Source organism: Toxorhynchites rutilus, chromosome 2 (assembly GCF_029784135.1).
Source record: "Toxorhynchites rutilus septentrionalis strain SRP chromosome 2, ASM2978413v1, whole genome shotgun sequence".
NCBI lineage: Eukaryota > Metazoa > Arthropoda > Insecta > Diptera > Culicidae > Toxorhynchites > Toxorhynchites rutilus.
The window spans coordinates 216116166-216141005 of NC_073745.1; the positions used below are offsets into that span (position 1 = coordinate 216116166).

The 24840-nt window shown below is 37.1% G+C and overlaps 1 protein-coding gene across 2 annotated transcripts in view; it reads left to right on the top strand.

Moving 5' to 3' along the window:
• The first annotated feature begins 2440 nt into the window (after positions 1-2440).
• The window catches only part of LOC129768538 (uncharacterized), a 303931-nt gene continuing 281531 nt past the window's right edge, over positions 2441-24840 (top strand). Inside the window, exon 1 of one of the 2 annotated variants that reach the window (XM_055770259.1) lies at positions 2441-2807. The gene's annotated coding sequence lies outside the window, so the exon portion shown is untranslated. The remainder of the gene's footprint in view (positions 2808-24840) is intronic. The other variant, XM_055770260.1, reaches the window with a different exon arrangement.

Here is a 24840-nt window from a genome sequence, read left to right on the forward strand (position 1 = left end):
CAAATGTGTAATGTTCCACCATTTAATCCACCATTTAGCTCCTATGCTGGGAATCACACCCTACCTGGGCTAATGCGAAAGAGGACGAAGACGGGGCTTGGTATCGCACGAGCGTAATTGTGTCAAAGCGTTGCCAAGGGAGACGCCATAACCGGGCTGTATATAATGATGCGGATGCCATAAAGCTATCGGTAACCTGCAGTGCTATCAGCATACATTCGAGTATCCACACAAGCACAAGGCAGACAATCGGATATCCTCGTCCGAGATATCTTAGGGAGTCGTGATCCTGATCTTCTGCCAGACTAGGGGGTCGTTGCTGATTAATGGTCAGCTGCACCCAAATAGGAAGTATCCGGTGTCTGTACAGAGCATTGGGAGATTGCAACATCGCAATTACGCGAACACATAGTAATACTAACCTCGAGTCAACCACGAGTAGTCGGTTACATATTACTAACATAGTATTTAGGCAAGGTTGTCAAAATATTGATCTCCCGGACCCGTCAGGCTAACGCCATATAATCGGTGTTAGGTCAAACCGGACCATGTGACATTTTTATGATTTCGAGAAAAACGAGTTTGAAGTTTGGTGCGATAAGTGATTTTCATTGAGCATTCAAAACAGTTTCGATAAGTTATTACTGCTGTACTGTTGCTTCCAAATCTCATAAATGTGGAATGTAGTTTACTAGATGTTTAACCTAATGTAATCAATAACTCGAAATTTTTAATTTTGCGACTCGGTTCTTTCTGACTTAACACCGACTATATGATCCTAAATAAAAATATATATTTTGGGGAAGAAAACCCTTTCTCAATAACTTTACCCACACTATTTATTAACGTAGAGTTGTGGGTCGTCAGATGTCTTTAAATGGGAGGCGATCTGGCGTAGTGGTAACATCCATACCTCTCACGCAGAGATCACGAGTTCAATTCTCACTCCCGAAATTCTTCCAAAAATGGAAGTAAAAGTGACGAACCAGCCGAAATGTGCTGAAAATCACTGTAATAGAGAAAAAAAAAGATGTCATTAAAAATATATTTCTGACCTGTATTCAGGTTGGGAATCAGTAGTCTCACCAGTTACTTGGGATTTACTGTATCTACCGTAAGGACAAGTTGAAGAAAGACGAAGCCTGTGAGAAATGGGCTGCAAGACGTTCGTTAATAGTGGTCGTAAGATGATTATGTATGGATACCAAGGACGACATTTACTGCCACTCACTTTATCCCACAGAGTTTCCTTTAGGTGGAGATTAAATTCTGCCAGCTGCCTTGTTTGGTCTGAAAATGTATTTTTCATTTCGCGCTTCTAGTGGCTCTAAACTCCGATTGAGCCGTTAAGTTGTTTCGGTCCTCTTGAGCCAATTGAAGTTTTTTTTTCTTCGCTACTGCTACCTGGACGCTGTGTCCCCGAGGAAAAAGGGTTAAATCCGCGACCACTATATAGGTGTCGAAACATCGCCATCGATATCTTCAATTCGATGATCTCTAAAAACCACTATGGGGAACCCTATTTTGAGTTTGTGGGGGCAATGAATAAAAATTATGTTATAGATCAATAATTCCAGAAATTTTTCGTCAAAATTAATAGTTGAACAAAGTTTTTCCAATGTTTGTTTTTAATTTCACGGACCAATGTTGCTCTTTTTACCCGTCCGCCGTTGAATTAATATCCAGCTGATCGCGATCGCTGTTATCTGTATGTGCGGTGTTAAATTGAAGCGAGAGTGTTATTCTAGTGATTCTCATGTGAAAGAGAGAATTCAGAGAGAACCTGCTCCCCTTCAGTTTGATCACTGATCTCAGAGATAGTTATGTGTGGATAATCATGATCGTTATCAACTCAACAATGGTTGCGATGTGTTCGAGGCTATAAATTTTTCATTTGCTGTAATTATCGTGTAAACATTGTCAGCAATGGCGAACTATCTCTAGCCTCCAGCAAATACACTCACCTACGCTTTTACCGTTTCCACCCCCCTTCCGATTGACTACTTAGCACCTTTTAAAACCGGCTGATCGTGCGTCTGTTTGTTAGTTTTTGCGATGAGGTAATATGGCCGCACGAGGATCACTTTTGATTTCGACGAGAAACCTGATCTCAGCGACCGTAAAATTTTCTCCCTCTCTCTCTCTCTTCCTCGCTCTGTTGGTATGTAGGTTTCGGCTATGGCAGCTGATGGAGCAGCCGGCATCTCCCAAAGATCCAAAAATTAGCGACCTATTGGTTCTCGTTCGCCATCGCTCCCCAGCGCGAAACAATCGGACACTCGTGTGGTCTGTCTGTTGGGGCGCTTGATTGTGTGCATCGATATTTTTGTTTTGTTTGTCTGCTGTTGTTTTTTTTTAACACCGTGCGGTGGAGTGTGGATTGGTGGCAGCAACTCGGGTCACCATTCAAGCACAAAGAGTTAGTTCTCTGGTACAGCTTGGTATCGAACGTTGTTGCGCTGTGTTCGACTTTGTTCGTTGAAAAAATTGTGCTTTCGAAAATCGTCTCTCTGAGATCGTCGCTGCGCGCCGTGAATCCGCCGACTCGTGTACTTTGTGTGCATCGCTACAAGAGAGTTTCGTAATTCGCAAGCAATTGTTATTGTTGTTGCGGTTCGTGCGGCACCGTCGCGTTGCTTTTTCCCCAAAAGTGTGTGCATCTCTTTGTCATCTGTTACCATTTTTTTTCTCTCGGTGATATATTTCGCACAGGTGCACAAAGTTCACCAGCCGAGCAAGCGGTTGGTAATACGACGAGTGTTTCGAGTGCCTGGAAAGGTTTGGGTTTATTTTTGTGTATGTGATGTGTAAGTGTTTTCCCTTATCGAAAGTTGAAAAGTTGACCAATTAACTAAAGCATGCTCAATTAATGAGGGCGATACGCGATACGCAACGATTTCAAGCTTAATCAGTCGAGAGAAAAAAGCGCACGCTATGTACAAAAGAAGATGATGAAGCTGATAACACAAAGAGTGTAGTGGAATAGATGAATAAAGGAAGATGGCTATCTTCGGTTGTTTGAAGAGTCGCGAATATCATAGATGGACTGGGTGTTTATGATCGAGCCGCCGTATCAACTGATTATCGATTTCGCTTGATTCGTATGGTGTTTCTGAGAATTACGGATACGTTGAAGCAAGCGGTCAGGTGGGAGATATGTACAATAATTAGGCCCTGTGAACCTACATACACGTTGTTTTAGGAAGAATATTGCGTATTCTGGATTTCGTTCCAATTACTTCCAGCAAGAAATCACGGGTAGCGAACTTCATAAAGTAATATCTAGAATGACGTGGACAACATACAGATTTACTAAGAATTCAGCATTAATTTTTTTTGAATTTCATGTTTATAGTGCAGACTTTTCGATCCATGACAGCCAAGTTTTGTGATATTTGTAATAAGATTAATTAATAGTTCGAGATAGCGAGATTAATAGTTCTTCACCGTGTAATCACAGTGAAATGAAATGAAATTTTGTTCCGTTTATTTTTAAATTTTTTTTTAATTCTGTTTCTGGCTAGAATAGCTATGATGTCAGAGTTTTCCTATAGTGAAGGATATTTTGTAAAATATTTCATTTGTGTAATTTTTTCCTGGTGCGTTACAGAATTTGCATCTATCGTCCGGAAGTAGACTCCATCTGTGTAATTTATGTTTTCATGGCAGCATGGTTTGATCTCAATCGACATTAACTTTTTCATGTTGTCAGGATGAAGTTGTTAGAAAATCTATTTCCCTTTGGAAGTGTCCATCTTCCGATGTATGGATGACTTGTTGGATATTCTGTGGGTCTTTCATAGATTTCATTTTTAAGATTTTTGAGTCAATTCAGTCGTACCTGTCGTTTCTGGAGGTCTTCCGTATTAATTCTTTAGGCTTGAATTTATACTTTTTGAAATTCTTATAGTTTTCATACATGGTTTCCAAAGTATGTGATTAGATATTTATTTCGCAGTTTAGATTGTTCGTTCTGGATTTGTTTGAGGTAGTACCGAGGCCAATTCGCAGGTTTCTTTTTAAAATAAATCATGACTACAAGAGCTCGTTTTAATAACGTCTTTATTCGAGGAAAATTTATACAGGAATGAATGAAATGCTTAAACTAGTGATTGATTCTTATTCTTTCGTTATGTACAGCAAGAGCGTGAAAGAGATAGGAGTAGTTATGCTGTGCGCTGTGTCTTCCAGGATATATTAGCCTGTGAATATGGGAATGAGAGAAAAAGCAAATGTTGAGCGTGTCCCTTGAAGTCATTCACTTTATGAGCCTATGCTATAAACGTACGAAAACACGTTTTTGTCACTATAGTAGTTTGCGAGCAGCAGTGGTTTGAATGGAACGTGGTTTGTAGTGCGACGAAAAACACGAACAACAATGCACCTGCCCATAACGCGCTGTCGGTGAAGCAATTTGTAGCCGATTAGGGCATTCCAGTGCTCGAACATGCCCCGTACTCACCAGATCGAGCCCCATGCGACTTTTTTCTATTCCCCAAGATCAAATTCGTGTTGAAAGGTACCCGATTTCAGTCCGTAGAACAGGCGAAGGAAAAAGCGACGCGGCTTTTGAACGCCATAATAAAAGAAGAGTTTCAGTACTGCTTCGAACAATGGAAAAAAACGTATGGAAAGGTTTTTTAAGGACCAATGGGAGTATATTGAAGGGCAGCATATCGTTGACCCGTAATTTTTAAAATATAACCCCTTTTCGTAACTAGCCTCGTTATTTAATAGCCATACCTCGTAGATTTGAAGTGAGAATTCTTTCAAAATATTTAAAGTGCATCTTAGTGCAATTAATGGTTTTTTATGCACATATTTTTGGTTTTTTGAATATAAAAAAAGAATTTAATTTTTGATCCATCCCCTTGAAGTCATAGAATACCTTTCTCATATAAAAAAATCCGAATTTATCCAGGAGGTGATAGCGGATAATATTTGATGAATCCTTTTACGCATATAATTACGCATACGAATTTCAACAATGATAGAGTTATAGAACTTTTTTTTTTAGAACATTTTAAAAGTGATAAACTTCAAAGTTTTGTTTTTTTTAATGTGTTCTTATTAATTTTATCCTAAAAATTCATATTGAACTTGATTGTTTCTATTAATAAAATTAAAGCTATCTAATCGCTCTACAATCTGTTCTTTGACATCCAATTTCTATCCATCTTAACACTTTACGGACCGCTCACAAGATTTCTCGTGTTTCGCGTCCCATCCGTTGCGGACCGCTCACGAGATTTCTCGTTTTCGCGTTCCTTGTTTACGGGCTTTTGTGAAATTACCGGATCAAAGTTTTTGTTGCATGCAACTTTTTGTTCAACGTCTTGCTGGATTTAAGGTGAAGGTGGAAGCTAGCCATTGTAGTAGTATAGGTAAACCCACGTGTAAAAATGGGGTAATAGTGTTTGTGAGAGAAGAGCAAAGCACACGTAAATAGATCAATTCACTTATCAGACTGTGTATCATTGACACGGGTCTTTGAATACATTTGAAAAAAAAATTACAATTCAATACTGAAGTTAAATGTATGAACGATATGTTCCGATGAACAATTGCAAACATAAATATATATAGAAGGTGCATTTGCATATGAACTAAAATTCTAACTATACGCGAGCGTAACATGAGCAAATTTATAACACATGCGAATTGGGGCTCTTTTGATATTAACAAGTTCTTCCGCATAGTAACTCGATGCTGATCATTCCTTAATATTTTCTTTCGTTGGTCGTATTGTTTTCACACATTCACGCTGGAGAGCCTTAACCCTTCTCTTCGTTGGCCGAGGCATTTTGATTGAATGTAATACTTTTCCGTTTATTGTTTTTGAAGGCATAGGCAGCCGTGGCAGTGTTCCGAGTTTTGCAATACAATTTTATTAAGTAATGTTAAAGTTGCTAAAACTTACATTATAGACCCATTAAACGTAAAAATAATTATTGTATTGATATGAACACAATTTTATGCTATTGATTCTCATTACATGAAATGCTATGACTCAGGAATAACATTTTATTGAGTGGTTTTGATAGCTGTTTCGATGATGTTGTCTGGCACCAGTGTTGAAAATATAACGATGCTTTCACCAATCAAAACAATGGCCGAAGATTGAAAAATGAAAATCTAACTTTCAGAGCACTTGCTCGAGTTTTCCGACGTTTTTCACTATACAGTGCGACAGCAGATGAAAATTTAATATCTTGTGAGTAATCGATTAGAGTTTGGTTGATATTACTTGATGGGAAGTGTGCGAAAACGATCATTTTCTTCACACTGTTTCGCAAAATTATTGATTTTCGGGCGAGGGGTGAGGGAGGGAGATGAAAGAAATGAGCGCCATTGTGGCAGCCATTTGTGGCTAGCTTCCACCTTCACCTTAATGAATAATGAATTATTTCAGTTGAAATAAATTGATTGTTTATCAAGTAACAACCTTAAAAAAAATGCTCATTAGATAGAGAATTGAATCATTCATCTTTCCACAAAATTCATTTTTTTTCTTACGAAACAGAGAAAAGTTATAGATTGAAACTGAAAATATACAGAATTTTGAAAATAAAAAAAAATATTTTCGAATAGAGTTATCGAAGTTATTCGATAGAGAAATATTTTACCTATCTTCCAGCCACAATTTTATTAATCGAAAATGGGTATGAGAAAAGTTGTAGGCCAAGTTGTATGGAAGAAATTAATTATGTTAAAGAAAAAAGTTATTCGAAAGGACCCAAAACACATTCTCGAGGTAGTACTTATTCGATATAGAATATTTACATCTATCTTTAGCAAAATTTCCATTGGTCGGAATAGGGTCTAAGAAAAGTTATAGCCCAAAACCTATACAACCTGTTAGGGAAATTAATTAATTAAAAGAAAATTTGAAAAAGGAATTTGAAAGGACCCAAAACACATTTTTGAGATGATAATACTCATTGGATAGAGAATACTTTTATCCATCTTCAGCTAAATTTTCGTTGGCCGGAAAAGCGTCTGAGAAAAGGTATGGGCCAAAATGTAGAACTTTTTCACACTCGAAAATAATATAAGGAACAGAGTGCGAAGTTGAAATTTTTGGGCGATTTTTGAAACGCTTTAAAATCGTGAAATATCAACGCATGCAGATGGGACATAAATCACTTGAGAGCATAATTTACATGAATTTACACGTAATATTTTACAGAGAAATTTGTATTTCGATGAATATCGGTATTTTATAGTGGACAAAAATATCGGGAAGAAATGAGAAATCGATATCTTTCTGTTTTTTCAAAGATAGCAAATCCAATTAACGTTTTCAACTATCTTCCATTTGATTTCTTTAACAACCATTCTTCTACGACCATTCAGTACTGAGATATTATTGTATGAACGAAAAATTTCGAATTCGTATGTGATAATAAATAGTTCCATAAATAATCATTGAAAAACAGAAAAAACTCTTATAAATTCTATACACCCAGGATTTTTTTACGCGGGGGATAGAATGTTGTTATAATTTGTCGGGGTACACCATAATAGATATACTTTGAGTATTTTCTCAAATTTTCATTTTCAAGCGTATTGAGAATGGGGAGAAAAGGAAAAACTTTTTTTTCACTATAGCTCTTATAGTGAACCACATAGGGGAATTATCTAATTTTTATCTGAAAACCATCACACATATCTATAAAAGGCGTAGGAACACATTTAATTACGAATTATAGTAGTACTGAATCTTTAAATCCTCAAAAAAATCAATATTTCAATTTTTTTCAGCATTTTAATTTTTTAGGAATTTATTTTTTGATTATATTTCTCGATATATCATAGTAAGATGCACTTTCAGTTTTTTAAAAAAAATTTTATCTCGAACTATTGAGAATGGCGTGCTAAAAATTGAAATATATGTTTTCCACCATAGATCCTGTGGTGAATTACAAAGGGATTGGAAAAATAGTCAAAATTTCTATACAATAGAAATTTTTACTTCCTTTTTATTTTTTACTTCCAGCCAGACCCTTTCCCCCCGTACAATTCGTGAACGTTTTGGCCAATAACTTTTCTCATACCCTTTTCGGAGCAATGAAAATTTGGCTAAAGATAAATAAAAATATTCATTATCGAATGAGTACTATCTCGAAAATGTGTAACTTTTTTCAATTTTCTTTGAAATAATTAATTTCTCTCATACAACTTGGCCTATAACTTTTCTCAGACCCTTTTCCGATTAATAAAATGTGGCAGGAAGATAGAAAAAATATTTCTCTATCGAACAACTTCGATAACTTTATTCGAACAACTTTTTTTGTTTTCAAAATCCTGTATATTCTCCTATATTGACCCATACTCACGTCTCAGTCTATAACTTTTCTCTGTCACGATCGAGAAAAAAATGAATTATATGGAAAGATAAATGCTTCAATTCTCTATCTAATGAGTATGATTTGAAACTGAAAATGATTTTTCTATGATTTTTCGTTTTTCAAAAAAAAAAAACTCAAATTTTAACGTTTGTGACACCAGTAAATGAAGTCAGAATGAGCTAATATTTTGCATAGGGTATATTGTCGTGCAAATCAACATTTCGTAGCAAGTTCCGAATAAAAAATCGAGATAACTATTTTTATTGGCACCCAAAACCATACGTTTGATTTTGTACTCCGTTTGTCCCAGAATGCCGATTTTCAACACAATTTTTTTTTTTCGAGATGACACTAGATCTCGACGTTTCATGCAATTTTAAGACACTTAACATCATTTTTTTTTTCGAAAACCCCGATTTCCTTTACTCTCGCCTTGGGTGATTTTTCGATTTTCAAAAAAAAACAAACTTTGAACTTAAGTCCAATTGAGCTAAAATTCGGCATAGGGTGTTTTTTGGAGGTGGTTTATACATTTTTTATGTGGTAACTTTTTGAAATTCGAGATGACCATTTTCATTGGCACCCTGGCCGACATCCATCTTTCCTTCGGCCATGGCTAAGAATCGGCCAACTGCAGTAAACGAAGCATTTTTGTAGAAGGCTTAACCCTTTCGTTACGAGTGTCGTCTATAGACGACATCCGCGCGACGAGCTGTGTGTACGAGCGTCGTCTTTAGACGACATGAAATTCATACTGCTCTTCGATCACACCAGCGCAATATGCATACTTTTCGGCGCAGTGCTTCGCACAGGGGTAGCACTTCGGCGGAGCACACTGCCGTAATGAAAGAGTTAATAAACGTAGGATTTAAGAAAAATTTGATACGTTGAATTATTTTTGTAGTTTTTTTTCCATCACCATCCAAAACTAGTCTATTTTTTCAATGCATACGGTATTATGCGGAAAACAATCAACATTCTCACCATCGGCAATGAAAGCACGCTTCCAAATCGCCTCAAACGCGTCGTTGATTTTGGATGGAACTAAATAATTAATTGAACCCGTGTTTTCATAAATACTTTTTGGGTTTCCGCATTCCGCATCGAATCTAGAAAGCAGGTTCCGATGCTATTGAAGATTGCAGTACTACCGCCAGAGTGGAAGGAATCGTGTGAAGACATCTGCAAAGCTTACTTATATCCAGAATGCGGAAGTTATTGATCATGCGTATTGTCAAAAAGAAGGAAAGAAGCGAATTGAACACCATATTCGGCTTAATTGAGCCGTCGGCTAATTGCCGTAACGATCTAGGAAAATGAGTTCGAATGTGGATTCGATGTGTTGATTAATCGATTTTATTCAACATGATTATTATTATTAGTCGTATTGCCATAATTAGCACAGCGAAAAAACCTTCAAATATTCTGCTGTCCTGGGGAAATACTCTTCTTGTTTTCAATCGTTTTGCCCTAAAATAAGTTTGTTTTTAAATTTAATTGTTACCGTTTCTATTTTGTTCTGGCTTGTGGTGGAGATAATTCACTTTGCGAATGCGTGCTCTAAGAACTAATCTAAGAACTAATTGATGATGAAAACTATACATTCATTATTTTCTCTTTATTTACTTTTATTTACTTAAAACTAGAAGGAACTAAAGAGAGCTGGCTAGATAATTTATCCATTTAATTTGGAAGAGGATTTTAACATGTTACATAATCAAAAACATTTTTTTTAAATTTATTTAGTTATTTCGTCAAACCAGCGTAGACTAAATATGCTGCCCAAATATTACAGTGAAATTTAACTGTATCTTATTCTATTCAGATAGTCTTTATGCATTGACATGGTTACATCAATTATTTCACTGTGTTCGTTACAGAGGATCATCATACGATTAATATGACTAAATTTGGCATAATTCGTTCTTCGGTAATCTATGTAGAAAATGTTAGGGTTTCTCAGGTGCCTAATCGGTGCGTAAAAATTTAGGTTTCCAAATATTTTTTTCTGAATCCACTCGTTGTGATATGATATCGATAATAAATAGAATTATGACAGAATTCCGACGTTTTTTAAGGCTTTTAATATCGATTAGCATACAGCGTGCTCCATATGGAGGAAGATGCTATGAAGACCAGCCTAGTTTACGAAGAGCAAATAATAAAAATTGTTTTTGTACAGATTCAATACTGTCTTCGTGTGAAGTTATGTAGGGGGACCATACAATACTACAGTATTCGAGAATTGATCTGACATACGTAATATACAATGTCTTTATTGTGTACGGATCGTGGAAATGGTAACCAAAGCGTTTGATGAAGCTCAACATATTATTTGCTCTATGGATGATTGTATTATAATGATCAACGAAGGTTAGTTTCGAATCTAAGACCACGCCTAAGTCTCTTACTCGTTGACATCTATTGATGGGTTGATTTCCCAGCTTAACACCATTGTTCAAGTGTGTTCTTCTTCCTGTAAAAGCCATCAAAGTGCATTTCCTTACATTGAACTGTAATAAACTCTTAGTGCATCAATTATAAAATATGTCAACTTCATTTTTGAATGTTTGAGAGTCTTCTTCATTCTTTATTTCCATATACAGCTTCATATCATCTGCGTAGATAAGTGCCTTAACACTGTTAAGAAAAACGCAAACGTCATTAACAAATAAAATGAACAAAAGTGGCCCCAAATAAGAGCCTTGAGGAACTCCAGATGTAACAAATATTGGTTTTGAAATTTTCTCATTAAATTTTACCATTTGCGTGCGTTCAGTCAAATATGATTCTAGCCATTTCAATAGCTTTTCTTCTATCCCTATTTTTTGAAGTTTAAGAAGAAGTAAGGGTATATCAACATGAACGAAAGCCTTACTAAGGTCAGTGTATAGAGCTTCAAATTGATTACCATTATCCAATGCATTCAATGAATGTGAATGTGACAAATTCCAGCAAATGTGTTGTTGTTGATAGTCCTTTGAAAACCTTCCGTGAATAACCGTGTTGCTTATTCGTAATTCGTGTCTTTAGTGGTTGAAAAAGTTTTTGGTTTATTATGGCTTCAAAGAGTTTTGGAATGCAAGAAATAATTGCTACTCCACGATATTTTCCTACATCGGATCTATTACCGGATTTGAATATTGGTACAAGAAAAGAGTTTTTCCATATTTTTGGGAACCTTTCTGGTTCCAATGACTTATTGATAAGCCATAAAAGTGGATGAGCTAGTTCAGATGCCAATTTTTTTTAGAAAAACCGGTGAAATTCCGTCAGGACCTGGCCTTAACGAGACATCAAGCTTATTTAATGCGTCAAAAATTTCAATGTAAGTTAGTTTTCTGACTCCAACATCACATGGAAATTCTGAAAAAAATGCAAAGAAGTCACGATCTCGGTCCTCCTCAGCTGTTAAAATATAAACTTCTTGAAAAAATGTTGCAAAGAGGTTGCAATTTTTTTCTGGGTCATTCCCCACGGTATCGTCAAGGTGCATGCGTGGTGGAAAACCATTGCTCTTTAATTTAGTTTTTATGTAATTAAAGAAACTTTCCGGGTTAGACCTTATGTCCGATTCTGTTTTTAAGTTGTAATCTTCAAAAACGCTTTTAACAGTTGAGTTGAGCTGTTCGTAAATGTTCAGATATTTTTCGAGATTAGCGTCAGATTTGTATTTCTTATAAATTTTATGTGCCTTCTGTTTTTTATTTTTTAGATTCTTTACGTTTTGATTAAACCTAATCGGATATTTCGTGTTTATATTTCTCCTTTTTCGTTTTGTTGGTATCTCCTCCTTTATAATTTCACTAGCTGACTCAGCAAACTTCGTCTCGCCCAAAATTTGTTTTTTGTTATCAATACCTTCAAACATTCACGTTTTCTTACTAAGCGCAAGTTCATGAGTTCAATCGCAGAACTGTTCATTGATTGATCTTCTAATCGACCCCGTTGTATTTACTTCTACCAAAATTCATCATTATACTATCAGATTATTTTCAGACACAATTCTCGTTCAAGATTCTTCAACCACTTGCAAATAACAAGTTTCTCCGTTACATGGAACAAATGTTTGTTACAGAAAACATGATAGAATAAAGACAAACCCCTCCCCTCTTCTCCTCTTAGAGAGAGGGGAGGAGTGTCTATTCACCATAGAAACGTTTTGTGTCCCCTAAAACCTTTGCATGCCAAATTTGGCATTTTCTTGATTAGTTTTCGAGATATGCAGAAATTTGTTTTTCAGTAGTATGGCAGCTCCCCCTTAGAGAGGGGGCAGGAGTATCTAACCACCGTAAAAACATTTATTGTACCCTAAAACCTTCACATGCCAAATTTGGTTTCGTTTGCTGTGTTTCATTTGTATGGCAACCCCCTCTTAGAGAGGGGGGTGGAGTATCTAACCACCGTAAAAACGTTTATTGCGCCCTAAAACCTCCATATACCTAATTTGGTTTCGTTTGCTTGATTAATTCACGAGTAATACCGAAATTTTTTTGAAATATTTCCAGCACCTTCAAAGACTTTCTCATAACAACTAATTTGTGCACCCGTGGCCGAGTGGTTAGCGTCATAACTAACATGCCGGGTGTTCGGGTTCGATTCCCGTTCTGGTCGGGGGAATTTTTCGTCAAAGAAATTTCCTCCGACTTGCACTGTGATCACGCGTATTCTAGAGCTTGCCACTCAGAATGCATTCAAGGCGTGTTATTTGGCATAGAAATCTTAACTAAGTACTAATAAAAATGACGCAAGTAATACTACGTTGAGACGGCGAAGTTCCTCTAGGAACGTTAGTGCCATTGAAGAAGAAGAAGAAGATAACAACTAATTTGAGCACGATCAGGGGGGAAGCAAACAGATACAAATATGTGTATCTCTCCCGCAATAAGTGCTTTGACCCACTCTGCTCAAACTCGTCTAATTCTGTTGTTGGAATATGTTCTGAATTTATTTCAAACATGATTATAGTCTCATTTGTTTTCATTTTTGAATAAAAATTGTAAAGAATTCAAAATCCTGTGAACAAACAGAAATCTTGTTACTTGGCAGCCAAACTGATATGCCATGAACCTAGGTGTTAATTTTCATTTCTGCGAGATAACAACAACAGCAACAATAAAAGCAACATCAAACTCTTCTCCCTCGATTTCATATGTGAACAATTGTGTTGAACAAGCCGATGAAACATAAAACAACTGCCGTTAATAATAGGAATTATGATGTTTGCATATGTTGTAAATTATGGTTACTGTTTCGTTGCGCACCGCTTCTCGCTGTGGACCCACTCTCGGAGCTGGCGACGGCGATTGGCCGGATGAGGTTCATTCTGTTGCGCGCGGATTTGGGTCACCGGCGTATATCGGTCAGTTATCTCACGTCTCGTCGGCGGCTTTCCCGATTAATTGATTGTGTGATGCTGTGGAAGCTAATGTATGCTTCCATTTATTTACGGCTAGCTAGAATTGAGAGGCGTTCGCTTGCTTCCCGCTCGATCTCGGATCTGAGTGCGTTCACCCCGCTGCTTACGGGGTAGTGCCGTTTTTTCGGGGTGTTTGCCGCGGGATATCGATGTGGAAGGAAATGTGGAAAGTGTGAATCAATTACCGCCTCTTGGTTATTGAGCAACATGTTGCAACAGTTTGATATTAAAATGAGACCGGAGAACTGAGAAATAAAATATCGGCATATACTTCCCACCAAATTCTACGTGGTGGGTGGCAATCGACTCGCATTTTGTAATCTATTATACTCAACAACAGCAGTTATCGAGTCCAACAAAAGTGTATTACTTTAGAGCAGCGATCAGGTAAAATGCGACCTCCTATGCGATATTGCTGTTCCGAATATTATAATCCAACCAGGTCACCCACCATCCATCGTAAATTGCAACACTGTGAGTTGAGACACGGTACATTCTTGATGCGTGCAGTCAATGGAGCTCAGCCATTAAGTTAATCCATACGAACCACAATTACCCCGATAGATTTATTATGCGTATTGAAATTGTTCAGTTATTTATGGAGCACTACATGGAGCTATAAACTTTGTGGATCTGAAGATATTGGCTAAAAATGAAAAAAAAAGTGAAGAGAAGTTGCTGAGAACCTCAACATATTGATTGACCACTCGAGTTTTCCCAATGATTTGGGCATGAGATGGATCGCCGTGAAATTCGAACCAAAATTACCTATTTTCGACGAAATAGCATCAAAATAACAAAAAATTAAAAAAAAATTGATTAATTCAAAATGACTGAACTTGTCAGCATAAAATAAAGTACCAATATAACGTCACAAAAACAATGATCATTTATAGTAAAAATACCAAGGTTTGGAAAAACGAGTAAGGGGTTTAACTACGTGTTTATAGTAATCAAATAACATCAAGTAATAATTTCCATCCAAATTTTAACAATTTCAATTCAAATTTCAACAATTTTTTTCAAGTAGTGGAACTGGGGGGAATCATTCTAAGGAACATGCCCATTTCCTGTGTCCACACACCACTAAAATTTCCGTTCTTCGAAGAATATTGTAGCTCAACTTATTGTAGTTCAAGATAGTAAGCGTTTTTTATTATGAAAATTGAAAATAGTACATTTTTCATTATTAGAAAAAAGGTTCCAAAATTGAACATTTTTCTAGTGAGGAGGTAAAATGGTCACCTGTGGGGGTCAAAGTGGTCACTCGCACATATAACGCTAGAAGAGTTAGATTGTTTATTTATTTGGAATATAGGCTGTAAGCCCGTTACCCTTCTTAAAATTAAACATGAATACAGAAAACAGAAAAATACAAACTTGAAACTTATACATTCAGTTGGTCTCTTAAATATAATCTTAATCTTCTTCCAATTTCTTCTGATGTAATATTTACAGAAACTACATTTTGCAGCACGTTGAACTCACGCATAAATCTGGCTGTCGGTTCATGCTGGGTGTAGTTTCTATTCCTCAGGGGTGGGTCAAACATCCTCCGTCGACGAAGAGAAACGGGACTGGTGTTAAAACGAATCCTGCCGTAGAGTCGCGGGCTTATGATCCGTCCGTTCAGTACGTTGCAAAAAAAAATGTTATGTCTGCAATTTTGGGGCTGCTGCTGATGATATCCAGATCTACCAAACAGCAGAGATCTTTATATGCTGGCCGGTGTTCTTCTCTCCATCCCAGATTTCTCAGCGCAAATTTTAAAAACTTCTTTTGAACATTTTCAAGTCTTCGAATTCGTAAATCGTACTGCGGTCGCCACACCACACTCGCAAAGTCGAGTTTGGATCGTACATGGCAGGTGTAAATTTTAAGGATTGCGTGTGGATCAAAACCGCCCAGCCTATAATCGAAACTTATCGGCTGAACTCTCCTTGTAAAGGTCATGACGGAGCATTTGTTGGGGTTTACGCTCAGTCCATCGTTCCAAACGAACCTCTCAAAATTTTCCAAATCCTGCTAAAGCAGACGACAGTCAGCGATGTGTTTCACTGACCTGAAATAACAAACAGGATAGGCCCCAAATGGCTTCCCTGAGGAACTCCTGACATCAAAGGACCTAGATGAATTGTTGTGCACTTTCACATATTGCGTTCTGCTCTCCAGATAGTCCTAATCCATTCAAACATTTTATCGTCAATGCCGAAATCAGCCACTGCGCGCATTATGCTATTTATCCCTACCACATCGAAAGCCTGGCTCATATCTGTATAAATACAGTCCACCTGATACCCTTTGGATATACTGTCCGTGACAGTAGAGCAAAACTCGCATAGGTTCGTGACAACTGACTTTCCTTTCAAGAAACCATGCTGTGTTGCTGAAACACGTCCGGCGATACGTTCGTAAACATCGCATCGCATCGCAGACTGGATTGCAACGCCCCAGTAGTTTTCAGCATCCGAGCGAGGGCCCTTCTTATGGATTGGAGTAATATGGGAAATTCTCCCCAACGGCGGAAAGTAGCCGGACGAAAGTGAAGAATTGAATAAGATAGTCAGGAGTTCAACAAGTTCATCCCTCAATTCCTTTAGATATTTTGCGGGGAGTTTGTCTGGTCCTGCTGACTTACCCGAGTCTAGATCCGACAAGCCTTGTTTGACTTCCCGATGCGAAAACTCCAACAAGTCAGCGATCCTGAAGATCGAATTGTTGACTGTACTTGGGTTAAAGTGATATTTATTTTCATATTTATTCAGAAAGTTAACAGGCTAAAAATAAATGCCCTATTACTTCAAGATAAAACTACTTATATATTAATACTACTAACTGAATACTTATATGTTAACAATGAAGTGTCTAGTGCTATTAACTTTGAGTGAGAGTAATACAGTACAATTTCTTGAGGGATGAACGAGAAATATGACAATCAAAAAACAGAACTACACAGGTTGAAAACACGACATATACTATTTCCATGTTCGCTGTATCCATAATTCGTTCGAGTTGTGGGGAGGTAAAAAAAGTTTTGGGAATGCAGATTCCGGCGATTGATGTTGAAATTTATCAACCGGAGGAGCTCAGGACAATCAGTAGTCCTATCAGTAGTCCTGATAAACGCTCTTGAAGTATTCCGCAAAGAGCTCGACTGTTTCTTTGCATGTTATGCGTGTTTTCTTCGCCACATTTGTTTCAATCATTATTTAAATAGTAGGTACATGTATGAAATGAGCTAGGCCTTTCCACCTAGAATCGTAACTGAAATTTTCTCATACGTACAAAAATGAAGTAGGAAACACATAACGTTTTTCATAATGAGGCTTGGTTTTAGTTGGGGTTGCATATTTTTCCTGGGTCAAAACCACAAAAGGGACCCCTCTAGGAGCAGAAGGTTACAAGGTATATCAGCTTTCGAAAACAGAACATTGTCAGTAGTAATCCTCCACTGACCACTTTGACCTCCAAACAACGAAGTGCGGAATATGCGAAATATTCACTGAAATTGAACAAAATATCTGTTCACCTCCCCTAGAATATGTGAACAGTCGTCCAAACTGTTGATTTGTCGCAAATATCAGATCAAATAAACTAAATTTCACTGGAAATTCGTTAAATTCGAGACGCACAAAGCTACGGCCGAATGGCTACCGAGAGAGCGTTTCTTGTTTTTATTTATATCTTGACATGCGACAGCTCCACTGTAGTACAGGGTGACTCAACAGTCATGAAATTCTTCAAACTTAAGATGACTATCAATACGGTGTCAATAGTAAATAGTTATACTACCACATTACCCCCACTACCCCTATTTGAACTATTGGGTCTGCTAATCTGACAGAATGTAATATACACCCATACCTCGCTATACGGCCGCTCTTTATACGGCATTTCGCTATAACTGCCTTCTTCAATTCAGGCACGTTTTCGATTTGCGGCCTAAAATGTTTCGTTATAACGGCAAAAAAAATTTTGAGGATTGGTTCAAAAATCACTTTTGTACACAAGTGAGAAAAAAAATTGCGAGGCAATAATTTAAGCAATAAAAAAATACATACGCATATTCCATGTAACATGTAACAGTTGTTTAATTTTTGTTTATAGATTATTGTTGGTTTTTATGTTTCTATGTTGCATGTATTTTATGTTTTTTGTTTATGTTATGTATGTATTTTTAATTTAAATGAAGTAAATTTAATTTTTGATTCGAATGCAATAAAAAGGTAAAATGCATTTTGAATGATATACCATGTTACATATTTAACGAATTTGGAACCGATCTGATTGAATTTGTATGAATTTGTATTAGAATAATTGATTCTTTATACGGCTTTTCGCTTTGCGGCCAAATTTCGTGGAACGAATCTAGGCCGTAAAGCGAGGTATGGGTGTACCTCACTAGCAATGTTGCTACATTTTAATCTGTACCAGAGGGGTTAAAAATCTTTCTCATCTGTACTTTTGAGTCCAAAAATCTGTACCATCGGAAATATTCGTTGTGGAAATTTATCATGAAAAAATACTCATACTCATTCAAACACACGGAGGATTTGCAAATGTAAATGTAGTAAACATTTGCAAGTCCTTCGTGTGTTTTATAATGCTTATGCATAGTTTTATGAATCTAGATTGCGTACTATTATGAATTAAAATTAAAAAAAATAATCTCCAAGCGATACTGCGGCATAAAAGTCATCATGTACCTTAATGTTGCTTTATTCGAATGTAAGAAATTTCACACGCGGAATAAATCTCTACCAATCTGTACTTTTTGACGAAAATCTGTACTCTGTACCGTACAGAATATGTACCAAGAATAACGAAAAAATCTGTATCTTTCCAGATAAATCTGTACGTGTGGCAACACTGCTCACAAGTACGAATGTCGCCACTAAACGTCGACAATGTATATTCGTCATTGTGGGTAAAGGTTTTGTTATGCTATAAAGAAACAATAAGGAACAATTTTGCTGAAAACCATATAACGACATGAGCTAGCTGAAAATATAAATTTATTCAATAAAAAGTTTTGCCTACGAAGCCTTGATAGTATCCTGTTAGGTGTTTCGACAATAATAAGTATTTTTTTGTATTTATTGTGTTTCATTTTCGTCATTTAGTTAACTCATCAATTTTGATCTGACATAAGCTTCAATCCACGTTTTGTTCAGTACTTTAATTTTTCAAATTTTGTTTTATATTCCTTTTGGAAACTATTCAACACAAATATTTCATTATTTTTTCGAACCTTCTCCAGCAAATCCGTTCAGTAGTGCTGTTACCACTGTTACTGTTAAAATTCTAACTAGCACTAAATAAGTACACAAAAATCAAGTATTTCGCACACTCTAATTGGTGGAAGTTTACATAGATTCATTTATGAAATATTTTTGAGCAGTGAATGAATTGCTTTGGTAATCCACCTGTCTTACACTCAAAATTAATTTTTAGCACATGTTGTAACATTAAATGAGTCTCAAAATAACAGGTATAGCATTTGTATAATATATATGCTATAGCAATATACGAGCAATAAGAGCGAGCGAAACAAGAGACACATTGCAAATAAGTACGTATTAAAGCTTTTCGCATACTTTGTCACGTACACGGCCTAGATCGATTTTGATCTCACCAAAGACCACATAACATTTATTTCTAAACATAATGTCAACATTTGGATCCCTCCTTTATGACTCACTTTCGTACAAATGCTGACAGAAACAGAACTAGTGGCAGTTACTGAGGGGATGTACTGTATCCCGTGGCTCTTAGGATCACTTAACTAAATGTTGACATCAAGGTTGAAAGGTTGTTTTTCAGAACTGGCATCAAAATCGAGGATCGGTCCTAACTAAATGATAGACGTATGGCACGATTGGTTTTTATGGGATCGTTGTCGACTGAGTTTTGAGCAGATATCAGTTGTTGAATTTCTTATAATGTACTTCGGAAGAGCAAGAAGACAGTCAAGGACGAGAAGGACATGTTAAGAAAATGGAAAAAAACTGAGAAACTGGTACCGGATGACACTGTAAAGACTGTGATGGAGGGCATCAAGCGAAAATGCGTTCAATTTTACACTCAAGACTCCATCGATTAACTTTTCTTTTGATTTTTGAAGTAAATATATTAGGCTGTCAAAAAAGTCGTGCGGTTTTTTTTTCGAATTTTCATTTGTTCATAAAATTAGTTACAATCATCTGTTTTAAGTCAAATATGCGCCGCTTTGTTCGATGACTTGTTTCCAACGAGATGCCAACTTCATAATACCCCTATTATAGAAGCTCGCTTCCTTATTGGCAAAAAACTCGGATAGCCAATTTTCACAGGCCTCTTTTGTGGCTAACTTCTGACTACCTAGCTCGTTCGCCATGGACAAAAACAGGTGGTAGTCACTTGGTGCAAGGTCCGGACTATACGGCGGATGTAAAAGAACCTTCCATCCGAGCTCCCGGAGCTTCTGGCGCGTCACCAAAGAAGTGTGTGGCCTGGCGTTGTCCTGATGGAAGACAATGCGGCCTCTGTTTATCAAAGATGGCCTCTTCTTCATGAGTGCTACCTTCAAGCGGTCCAGTTGTTGGCAGTACAGGTCCGAATTGAGCGTTTGGCCATAGGGAAGCAGCTCATAATAGATTATTCCTTGACAATCCCACCAAACACACAGCAGAACCTTCCTGGCCGTTAATGAGGGCTTGGCCACCGTCTGAGCCGCTTCGACCACGACCGTTTGCGCTTCACGTTGTCGTAAGCGACTCACTTTTCATCGCCAGTCACCATCCGCTTCAGAAATGGGTCGATTTTGTTGCGATTCAGCAGCGATTCACATGCGTCGATACGGTCAAAGATGATTTTTTGCGTCAACGTGTGTGGCACCCATACATCGAGCTTCTTTGTGAATCCAAGCTTCTTCAAATGGTTAATAACGGTTTGATGACTTATCCCCAGCTCTTGGCCGATGCTACGGCTGCTACTATGCCGGTCTTTCTCGGCTAATTCAGCGATTTTGTCGCAATTTTCGACGACAGGCCTTCCGGAGCGTGGCGCATCTTCGACGACCTCTACACCAGAACGAAAACGTTGAAACCATCGTTGTGCGGTGGAAATGGAAACCTTATCGGGTTCACAAATTTTATTGGCAGCTTGAGATGCATTTTTGCCTTTGTCATAGTAGTACTGTAAAATATGTCGGATTTTCTCTTTATTTTGCTCCATATTTGCGACACTATAACTCACGAACGACTTAACCAAACAAAACACTGTCAAGGACTAACTAGAACTACGCGCTTACAACGACACCTCGCGGAAATACCGCAGGACTTTTTTGACAGCCTAATATGTATAAAACTACCCTAAAATTTTGGTTTGATTCTAGACATTATAAGAAAATTGGCATGATATTTTCGGTGTCGCAATAATTTCGTGTTCGCCCCTTAAGTGATAGTTTTTGGTGAAGGTAATAGGAAATTGTAAAGAGACAAATTGAAATAGTACTGTAAAGGTCAATCAATGGAGAATTCTGCTATTGAACTTACGAACGTTCGCTCGGTAAGAAAATGTGAATATACGAAAGAATTCTTATCAAAAAAATGATTCTGATCGGGATGATGTTCCCCGGGTCAGCTAGTCTATATAAATAAAAATGATTTGGTGTCCGTTCCTTACGATTGACCTCAAGAACGGAGCAACGGATTTAACAGTCAGTATCAGGATTGATTCGTCTTAGTCTGCATCAGGTTTATAGGCCAAAAAAGTTCTCGAGCGGTCCCTCATGTGTTAACATGTGCAACACTTGGCACAGGTTTTGCATTTGATGTACTCGTGTACCCCTGAGCAACGCTCTTGGGCGAATTTTTGCGCAGCTCAAACAAGACACATCTGCCGCTTTTGACCTCCCCCTATTCGTTACTGTTTGTTTGCCGTTACGTTTGCCATTTGTGCACCCGTGGCCGAGTGGTTAGCGTCTCACGTTACCGTTACGTTTGCCATTTGTGCACCCGTGGCCGAGTGGTTAGCGTCTCACATTATCATGCCGGGTGTTCGGGTTTGAGTCCCGTTCTGGCCGGGGGATTTTTTAGTCAAAGAAATTTCCTTCGACTTGCACTGTGGTCACGCGTATTCTAGAGCTTGCCCCTCGGAATACATTCAAGGCGTGTTATTTGGCTTAAGAAATCTCAACTAAGTATTAATAAATGACGCTGGTTAATGCATATGTTGAGACGGCAAAAGTTCCACAGGGAACGTTAACGCCATTCAAGAAGAAGGAGGGGGCTGCCATACAAATGGAACACAAATTTCTGCATTACTCGAGAATTAATCAAGCAAATGAAACCAAATTAGTCATATGGAGGTTTTAGAGAGCAATAAATGTTTTTATGGTGGTTTGACACTCCTTTTCCCGCTTGTTGGAAGTTGCAAAATAACTCGAGAACCAATCAAACAAATGGAATCAAACTTAGCATATAGAGGTTTTAGGGGTTGATGAACGTTGCTATGGTAGTTCGACACAAACCAAATTTTGCATGTGGAGGTTTTAGGGTGCAATAAATGTTTAAAGGGGGTTAGAAACTCCTCCCCCTCTCTATGGGGGGCTGCCATACAAATGAAGCATAAATGTCTGCATAACTGGAGAAATTATCAAGCAAACAGAACCAAATTTGGCATGTGGAGGTTTTAGGAGACAAGAAACGTTTCTTGAGTGGTTTGACATTCCTCCCCCTCTACATGGGTTGCGCTGAAAAACTCGAGAACTAATCAAGCAAATGGAATCAAACTTGGCATATAGAGGTTTTAGGGATCGATAGACGTTTCTATGGTGGTTCGACACTCTTCCCTCCTCTCTAAGGGGAGGCTGCCATACAAATGAAACACAAATTTCTGCATAACTCGAGAACTAATAAAGCAAATGGAGCCAAATTTGGGATGTGAGGGGTTTTGGGGACCAGAAATGTTTCTATGATGGTATGAGCCCCTCCTGTTACGGCTCAGACGGAAAGCTATAAAAACAACTACATTTCGATTTTAATACAGGTCAGACTCGATTATATACAGATTCGATTATGTACAGACTCGATTATATGTGATTCGATTATATACAGTTTGGAAAAAAATATTTTTTTTTATAATTGAGGGGCTCAGAATGCAAGGGGTGTAAGTGACTTGATCGATTTCTCTTCATCAACTTTTTATTTAGTTAATAACTCAACTGCAAAAACGTTCCAATTTAAGTTTGTTATACAATCCGATATATGAGGTTCTGACCTATCTTCCACATTTTCAAATACAGCTGGGAATGTATTTGCAGTTAAGTTATGACCAAAAAAGAATGTCGATGTAGAGAAATCGATCAAATCACTTACACCCCTTTCATTCTAAGCCCCTCAATTCTTATATGGCTTGTTTCAAGATTGAATGAAACCATTCAACGTTAAGGTGAAGTTTAAATGGCTATTACATGTACAGTGGGGTAAAAATTGTGATTTTTGAAGATTTTGCTTGAATTTTCACCAGGAATGTTTATATCGATATTGTAGCCAAATTAAGAAAGATAGAAGTTGGGTGTCAAAGAAAGAAATCGTAGAGCGGTTAAAGAACTTTAATTTAATTTATAGAAACAACCTAGTTTAATATAAATTTTTAGGATAAAATTAAAATTAACACATTAAATATTATTAACTTTTAAGTTTTTCACTTCCAAAATGTTACTAAAATCCACAAATTTAGCTGTTCCACTACTATATCCTGTACCAAATTTTGTCATCTTCCAAACTTTTTAATGTAGAGCCAGTTTGAGGCAACAGAATCCGAAACAAAAAAAAAGTTCTATAAGTCTGTCATTGTTGAAATTCGAACAAATGCAAATCTGGATAAATTTATTTTTTTCATGTGAGAAATGCGTTTTCTGACATTAAGGGGATGAATCAAAAATCAAATTCCTCTTTTATTTTCAAAAAACCAAAAATACATGCAAAAAAACAAATAAAAAAATTGTTTTGACTTGATTATACACAGGATTCCATTATATACAGTGAAAAGAAATCAAAAACTGTATATAATTGAGTCCGCGCTGTACAAACAACTTTATTTAAACACTTTGCATTACACAAAATACTTAACACTAAACACAACACTTTAAACAATATCCGAAGCAGTAGAACCTGAATCCGCACCTGCAAAAAAAAAGAGTAATTAGTGATGCTATATATCTGAACATTAATTGCTACTTACCTTTTCAACACGGAACAAAACCTGATACATATTATTTACACCTCTTGAAACACAACAGCACAACAAAACAACATATAGACAATCATAACAATCACAAACAATAACAAGCGAATGGTCAAAGGACCAGGAACGGATGGAAAAGAACCCGCTATACAATGTGCAATTGTGTTATAGCGAATATTCCAGACGCAATCCAAACAAACGCTATTCGAATGACTATGGGCCAATCGCATAAATAGGGCACGAAATGTTACGAACAGGGTCAGTCGCAATAAAACCTTCGGTCAGTATAGATCATCATCTTGACTATATTCGATCTTATTTCTTTCTTCATTCATCGGGTAGCCAGTCTACTATAATATCCTCATCTCTACTAGAACTCTGCTCAGATACCTCTCTGGGCGGAGACACCTCCCTTCTCTGGAATGTAGAGGGGGTTCCATAAAAATAATTCACATATTCCAACCAAACATGACAATTGAAAATTAATTTTCGGAAAACTCTGAAGGAAATGGGAAGATTCGAAAAATTCAATTCGCATGTGTTCTACAATTATATATTGACGTTGTAAGTCCATTTGATGTTTTCGGTAACGAAATTGATCTTCGTTCGAAAGTTGAAATGGATTTTAATGTGATGAAATGCACCGCTATATCGTCTTCTATCTACATAAAAAAATGGAATGCCGAATTTGTTGATATGGGCAAAACTCGAGAAAGGAATTGTCCGATTTAGGTCTGTCTTCATTCTATCATATTTTCTGTAACGAAGAAACATGTTATTTGCAAGTGGATAAAAATTGTGTATGAAAATAATTTGATATTATAATGTCGAGTTTTGGTG